This window comes from Arachis hypogaea, chromosome 9 (assembly GCF_003086295.3).
Source record: "Arachis hypogaea cultivar Tifrunner chromosome 9, arahy.Tifrunner.gnm2.J5K5, whole genome shotgun sequence".
NCBI classification, from domain to species: Eukaryota; Viridiplantae; Streptophyta; class Magnoliopsida; order Fabales; family Fabaceae; genus Arachis; species Arachis hypogaea.
In genome coordinates this window covers 63,746,654-63,752,653 of record NC_092044.1, presented here as the reverse complement: position 1 = coordinate 63,752,653, position 6,000 = coordinate 63,746,654, and the positions used below count along the sequence as shown (strand labels likewise).

Below are 6,000 nucleotides of genomic sequence, written 5' to 3'. Positions count from 1 at the left end.
CTCCCTTTTTCCATCATGGACCTAAGTGGAAATGAATAGTTCAGAAGAACTCTGGGGTCATATGCTAACCCCACTACTGCTTCATATAGGAATAGTATCTGTATACCCTCCATCAGAGTCAGTAGTTTTGAGTTGAATCCTCAGCTCATTATCATGGTGCAGCAAAGTTGCCAGTATTCCGGTCTTCCACAGGAAGAACCTACAGAGTTTCTGGCACAGTTTTTACAAATTGCTGACACAGTACATGATAAGGAATTAGATCAGGATGTCTACAGATTATTACTGTTTCCATTTGTTGTAAAAGACCAAGCTAAGAGGTGGTTAAATAACCAACCTAAGGCTAGCATAAGGACATGGAAATAGTTGTCAGAAAAATTCCTAAATTAATATTTCCCTCCAAAATGGATGACACAGCTAAGGCTGAACATCCAAGGCTTTAAGCAAGGAGATAATAAATCTCTTTATAATGCCTGAGAGAGATACAGAGAGATGCTAAGAAAATGCCCCTCTGAAATATTTTCAGAGTGGGTGCAGTTAGACATCTTCTATTATGGGCTTACAGAGAAAGCTCAGATGTCTTTGGACCACTCAACTGGTGGATCTATACACATGATAAAGACAATTGAAGAAGCTCAAGAGCTCATTGATACAGTTGCAAGAAATCAGCATCTGTACCTAAGTAGTGAGTCTTCCATGAAAGAAGAGGCTAAAACAGTAACTGTTGAACTCAATCCTACAGAATAAGTTACTGAATTCAATCAGCAATTAGATTTTCTAACAAAATAGCTAACCAAATTCAAGGAGATACTACAAGACACAAGAATGGCTAATATGAATATGGAAGTACAGTTGAAGCAAACAAAATAGCAGTTATCAAAACAAATAACAGAAGAGTGCCAAGTAATTCAATTAAGAAGTGGAAAAACATTAAATACCTCACTTCAAAGCAGCAAGGAGCCAAGAAATGAACAAACTGCTACCCAAAATCCTTCTGAGGACAGTAAGAGCCCAGAGAGGAATAATTCTGGTGCTCAAACGCCAGAAAAAGGGTGAAAAGCTAGCGTTAAACGCCCAACCCATGCTCAGTTCTGGCGTTCAAACGCCAAAAACAGGTAAGGAGTTAGCGTTAAACGCCCAAGGGAAGCTCAGTTCTGGCATTCAAACACCAGAAACAGGTAAGGAGTTGGCATCCAATGCCAATCCAGCTTCCAACCCTGGCATTCAAACGCCAGTGATGGATCATGTAACGTCCCGTCCAACAAAATACCTTGCTTAAGTCAGGGTATTTCTACTAGAAATAACGTTACGTGACCTTTTCTAATATTAACTACTTAATTAATGAGCCTTTGTATCGATTTCGCGTTTTAGTTTTAAGAAAATGCCAGAAAATTTTGTTTTTATTCATTCAAGACATGTATCAAAGATAAGCATTGCAAATAATAATAATAATCATATAAGTATTATTAATAGTAACTCTTATACATAAGAAGTCATATAAACCCAAATACAACACCTACCCCTCTGTTAAAATAAAACCTCAAAGGACAAGAGCGAGGGGACTCTATGAAAGCAATTAAAACCATAAAGAAAACCTACTAATCGCTCGCAGCTTCAAATCACGTCTTCAAACCTGTGTCACTGAAAGGGTGAAAAATTTGGGGGTGAGAACAAAACCACATGTTCTCAGTAGAGGTCGAGAATGCCGTTAAAGTAAAGAATAAAGCGCAAATAGTTAGCTTCGTTCGGAGATATTTAAAATAACACTATTTTCATTAGCCTTACGAATCCTTTTGAAAACCACCAGTTTAACATTCAAAGTCCATAACTTTCTTTAAGAGCATCAGTTAATTATCTAAAATCTTAAACCCATATTTTTCTTTATAAAACTCTTAAAGTTTCCTAGACTGTATGAATGACCAACCTGTTCCAAGCATAGGTTCATTAAGTCTATGCTGAACCAGTTTGATTTTTCATACTTTACTAGACCATAACATAAAGAAGTTACTTACGCGGTATAAATGATCATCCTGCTCCAAGCATAGGTTCATTAAGTCTATGCTGAACCAGTCAGATACTTTATACAAAACTAGACCTCAAACATACCAGTCACGGCCTTAGGCCCAAACAACTCAATCAACATCCAATCACCACAATCCAAACAATCAGTTACAAACACAGGTAATGAGTTTCAAACACAATCAAGAGCAATTACATCAAGTATAGCAATTAGCAGTTAAACAGAATTATTCACTTAGGCAAACCAATTACAATATACACACCCAAACAATGTCACATAGATGCATATGATGAATGTCTAGTCCTAGTACAGGCCATGAGCTCATGTGTCGGTTGGCTGCCCGCAATCCGGACATTTATCCGGTCACGAGTAATCCCGATTTCCCGAATACGATTTTCCGTTCCTAAATAAATGCGCATATGATAATAGCCGCTCATTTGAGACAGCCTCTGCTTACTGCAAAGAAATATATATATACTCTGCTCTGCTCTGGGGAAGCGGAAAATGGCTGTAGGTAACTTAGTTTCCCTACAGAAACTCTGGGTTGCATCAAGCAACTAATATATATAAATATAGCTCTGCGTTGCATCAAGCAACTAAAAAAAAAAATATATATATATATATATATATATATATATATATATATATATATATATATCTTTACTCTACTCTAGCTGTTCTGTTCTCTGTATCTTTTTACTTTTCTCTGAATACTCTTTCATCTGTATCTATATTACTCTTTTTCTCTTTATCTCTTTACTCTTTTGTAATTGTAAATATGCAAGCGGGACAAAACCCACGTCCTTGCTAGCAACTTTATAAACCAAATATATTTTCTCAAAAGAATCAGTAAAGTTGTTATCGTTAAACAAGTCTCAAGTATTCATTTTGATTAAGTCCTTTTACTTTTATAAAAATTTGGACATAATCTCCTTTAAAAATAGGACCTATCCACCCTTACGGGTTCCTTCTTTCTCAATATTTCATCATCCTCTTTCAGCAATTGCCACAACAATATATCCTCAAAAACATTTGATAATAGAAAATCTATTTCTTAAATTCCATATCCAAAATAATTGCCAACACAACTTGGCAGCCTGATTTTCATTTTGTTTTTAAAATATCAAATGAATTCGGAATCACGCAAACTTTATATCCATGCAACCGTCTCGAATTAAGCTTTCTATTAAACCAAAATTCATAATTTTTCGCTGACTCTAGCTTCGGGAATATAAGCAAAATCGTGACTGCTCTGCAGTGTTTTAAAACCAGAAGAACGGCAGCAGCATGTGATATTCAAAATTCAATATAAAATCCAAGTTAAATCCAATGACTTTGAAAATTAATACAGTTCAACTACACTCATCCAAGTTTCTTTTCCAATTGGTTTCAGGTCAATATCATTTTTTATGAAGAAGTTATATAACCTAGAAGCTAACTAATTTTCTTTAGAATTCTGCTTTAAAAGTTAATGAACTTATCTTCTTCCAAGTCCCATAACTTACTCATTAAAACATGGATAGCCCTGAAATTTAAGTCACATATGCTAAACATACTTAATTTTCACTTCCAATTGATTGCACCTCGATATCCAACCAGGTTCAAAAGTTATAAACTCTCAAAGTTACTGATTTAAGAAAACAGAATCTGGCCTTTACTGCATAATGTATCGTATTTCAAAAATTTGTATCTTTTAAACCGCAAGTTCAACCGTTCTGAAATTTTACGACATAAAAATAATAGGACTAAAGTTTCATTTAAAATTGGTTTTGCTTCAAAATTCAATTCGGAACATTCACAGCAGAGCCAACAAGTTACTGCTGTTCCAAAAATTCTGCAGTAAAAATCAGATCCCACAACCATTACTCGAAAATTCACCATAAATCTTATATTTAATGAAAAGGTCTCAAACTCTCCAATTCAGTCCCAATTATTCCCAAGTTTAACCAGGATTTCGTTCAACGCAATTTCGGTCATCACAGAATTAGTTACAGTCTTTCAAAGTTACTGTTTTCACTTAAAGGTAATGCAGAAATTCAGATTTTAAGGCTTAACTTTGAAAAATCATAACTAAATCTTCGGTTAATACGAAACCTTCAAATTTAAATCCTAACAACTACACTTGTTAAAGTTTACTCAGATTTTAATCTCATACCATTTCGATCACTAGCAAATTACTAGGCCGTCCTCAAAGTAACCATTCTATTTTGAAAACCAGATTCTTAATAATAGTTTAGTCTTTTAGGCCCTAAATCTTCAACAATTCTGAATCCAGTATCAAATATATCAAATGATTATCTTAGTCTCAGCCATTTATACATAATCAGTCAAAACCACAATCCTCTACTAATCTCAAGTCACTTTCACAGCCATAGCAATATACCAAACAACCATTTTAACAACCAACAATCAATAATTCAATCATCTACCATACATAATTACAATCAATTCAATCACAGCACCAAGCACAATCGCAATCACAATCCAACATTCATATAATCAATTAATTACTCACAGCTGTTAATACTATTTGCAGTTATTCAGTAAACCTTGTTGGCATTCCTAAATTAAAATCATTTTAAACCCCCTACCTCAGTTAGTCGAAACCGTCGAATTTAAACGTGGCGATCCCCTTCTTTTTCCAGTTTACAATAGCTAGTACGGCCGGAACAGTAGCAGTAACCTCAGTTCTTCTGGGGAAGCAACAACAATGACATCGGTGGTTCCGGATAAGGACAGCAATACCGAACAAAGACAGTGATGATTGGCAGCTAAGGAAGATCAAGAAAACGAGGCATTTTATAGTCAAGGAAATAGCAAACCAAATAATGGCAACAGAACACAACTCAATGCTACCAGGGAAAAGCAGAATAGAACAGCAACGGCAGAGTAACCTACGATGAACATGAAGCATGGAGGCGATGAAAACAATGGCGGCGGACCTTCAGTGGCGGCGACGCGGCGATAACAGAGATCAGACGCGACAGAGCTTCCTTCCTCACGCATCTCTTCTCCCTCACGACAGGTATGACATCGCAACAGCAGCGGTGTGACGGGTTCGGTGGAGGCACAACGATGGTGACGCGAAAGTGCAGCTTCGACAGTGATGAAGGCGCGACAGAGACACAGCGGCGCTACCCTTCGCGCACAAGCTCTCCTCGTGTTTGTCCTCTCCCTCGCGAGCGTTCAGCTCCTCAACGGCTTCAAATCTGATGGCGATGTGACCTTGCTCCAGCAACGGTGATGGCAAGGCGAGGTGCTGCGGTGGCGAGCTGGACAGAGCAGAGTGTGGCTCCCTCTTCTCTGATTCCACGCTCTCTGTTCTCCCTTTCCATTTCTTTGTTTCTTTCTTTTGTTTGGGTGTTAGTGTTTTGGAAGAAAGGTGGGGTGAGGGCTGCGTTCTGAGGCTGGGGAAAAGGGGAAAATTAGGATTGGGGTTTCTGATTTCTAATTTGGGAATTTAGGGTTAGAAATTAGGATTTTATAAAAGAATATGGATAGATATGAATAGATATTTTGATAAAATTGAAGGGTAGAGTAATTTTAAAATTAAATATATTCTCTTAAAAATATTTTGGAATATTATTTATCAACATATTACTAAGTTCAATCAATTATTTCTAATTTACATTTTAAAATGAACAAGTTAATTATATTTTGTAAAGTACAATTTAAATTCAAATATCAATTTTTTAGATTAAATCATACAAATCTCTATTATTTTTCTATCTCTGAAACTTTAATTTCAATTTATAAAATAATTAATTATAATAAAAATTGTACATAAATATTAATTGACTTAAACTTAAAGTATTTATAAATATCAATCTAATCATTTCTAATAAAATAATTCCTAGAAGTTCAAATTGATAACATAATTCATTTAAAATAGAATTTATTTAAATTAAATTATACAATTCTTTCTTATTTTTCAATTACCAAAATTATACAAAATATTCCGTTATATAAAATTACTTAAGAAT

The 6,000-nt window shown here is 35.2% G+C and overlaps 1 long non-coding RNA gene across 1 annotated transcript; it reads right to left on the bottom strand.

Moving 5' to 3' along the window:
* Positions 1–1,430: 1,430 nt before the first annotated feature.
* On the bottom strand, positions 1,431–5,471 carry LOC112710996 (uncharacterized). Its single transcript, XR_003157141.3, has 3 exons — positions 4,916–5,471; positions 4,609–4,788; positions 1,431–1,638 (listed from the first exon to the last, which is right to left on the bottom strand). It is a non-coding gene; the product is annotated as an uncharacterized lncRNA (long non-coding RNA).
* Between the last annotated feature and the right edge of the window lie 529 nt (positions 5,472–6,000).